Genomic DNA, 1,868 nt, shown 5'->3' with positions numbered 1-1,868 from the left:
GCAGGTAATAAGCAAAAATGAAAGTAAGTTGCAAGTGAACATAAAGTTTGTCTAATTCACCCATTTTGGGCCTTTGAGCCAAGTAAGTTTAGTTAGCCTTGACGGCCTAAAGTCAAGAAAAATTGACAAATTTTAATTCCACTTGCAATGAAGTTTCACTTTTGCTTAAACGTTATCTGTTAGCTTTACAGGATGCTGGATTTATGGCAAAAATATTGGTAAATTTTGATGCAGAAACCATGAGTTCTATAGCTACGCCCTGAGAGGGTATTAAATTTTGCACTTTTACCTCAGTATCTCTATTATTCTTCACTTTTCACCTGCACTTTTCTCACTCATTTAAGCCATTGCTCAGTGTTCATATAAATTTATTGCATGATTTTCTAAAAGTGTGAATGCCAAAAGTCATAATTGCATAAAATTATTCATCAATTTCAATTTTTTCATGTCTTCAAGTCTAGTGATTAGGATTATTGTAGTCATAGGGGTTATAAGTCGAGACAAAACAGCTTTAAAATTTTTGATGCAAAATACATCATTCAAGTGGGCATTTCAATAGCGCGGTTCAGTCAAGTACGCATGCGCGGGAGACACGTTACACGGAGGTGAGAAGTCAAATGAAAGAAAAGATCGAGGAAAAGATTGTATCTAGTTGTTGTCTTTCTCCATTAAATTACACCTTTTCATTTACACCTTCGTCATCCCCCGTATGAATGCGGAACAAGTGAGAAAGGCTCAGGAGGCTATTCAACTTTTAGCCAGTCTCAGCCCAAATGTAAATACCTCCGCAACAATGCCGACGAATAACAGTACAGGAGCAGCAGGACCTTCTCGTCCTTCTACAACCGCTCCCACTGACGAAGCTAGTAAGATGATTTGCGTAGTATTGAATTTTTTAAAGCAAATACTTATGTCTTGTAAACAAAAATTTAAAATGTAATTTTTATTAATTTTGTGTAAAAAATAATTATAATAAAAAGCCAGCTCATAGTATGCATGCATGGCCCATGCATCAGTGATAACAGTTATTAGGAAATTTCTTATACTAAATCCCATAATAGATCCCGTGCTATCAGCTGCGAGTAGGTGTCTCCTAGCTATTGATAGACAATGGAAAGGAAAGGGTAAGAGGTCAGCGAAAGAAGAGGTTACCCGACTGTACAGCTCTACAAAGAGAAGCAAAGGTGGTGGTTTATGGACACATAAGTTTATGTGTCTTGCGTTACGGAATCAAGACAAAAATTAATACCGACCACTGATTCTGAGAAAGAAACACTCTTTAGAGCAAATCTGGGAGATAAAGATATTACATTGGATATGAATATGGACAGCAGTGAGTTCCGTGAAGCTATTTTGAACAGTTATCCACGATTGAGGGACGGAGGAGGGTACAGATTTTTTAAATGCCTCCCTAATTCCAGGGTATTGGATGCATTATCAGTATCTACAATTTCATCACCCGCAATACTGAGGGAGAGAGTGGGAAATGCCAAGACATACATTTTACCACTTCAGATCAACTTAGACACCACTCCAACAAGGGATGTGGCTGCAGAAGTATGTTTATTGTGAAGGAATACGTCACCTAGTTATTTTTATAGTTAAAGGAGACATGTGTGAAGTGCAACAGAGAATTTGGTTATGAGGAACTTCTGATTCATATTGAGAATTGTGCAGGAAAGTTAGTGTTACTGATGATCATTTTTCTTATTTCATGTAATTTTAGGCCTGAATTTGTCGAAGATGCTTCTCCTTCAGTTAGTCTACTGTGAGTACTTATTTTGGCCAAATTGTGCTTATTATAGTGTGTATTTGTAGCAGTGCTAGTAGTGATGAAGAACCAGAATTGCCCACTGTTCAATTCAGAT

At 37.1% G+C, this 1,868-nt stretch overlaps 1 long non-coding RNA gene across 1 annotated transcript; it reads left to right on the top strand.

The window, feature by feature from the left end:
- Positions 1–754: 754 nt before the first annotated feature.
- Positions 755–1,173, top strand: LOC109592065 (uncharacterized). The gene is made up of 2 exons (XR_002190143.1): positions 755–866; positions 1,062–1,173. It is a non-coding gene; the product is annotated as an uncharacterized LOC109592065 (long non-coding RNA).
- The last annotated feature ends 695 nt before the right edge of the window (positions 1,174–1,868 follow it).

Source organism: Amphimedon queenslandica, unplaced genomic scaffold (assembly GCF_000090795.2).
Source record: "Amphimedon queenslandica unplaced genomic scaffold, v1.1 AMPQUscaffold_6409_Cont21632, whole genome shotgun sequence".
Taxonomy (NCBI): Eukaryota; Metazoa; Porifera; class Demospongiae; order Haplosclerida; family Niphatidae; genus Amphimedon; species Amphimedon queenslandica.
This window is presented reverse-complemented; position numbering and strand designations above follow the sequence as displayed.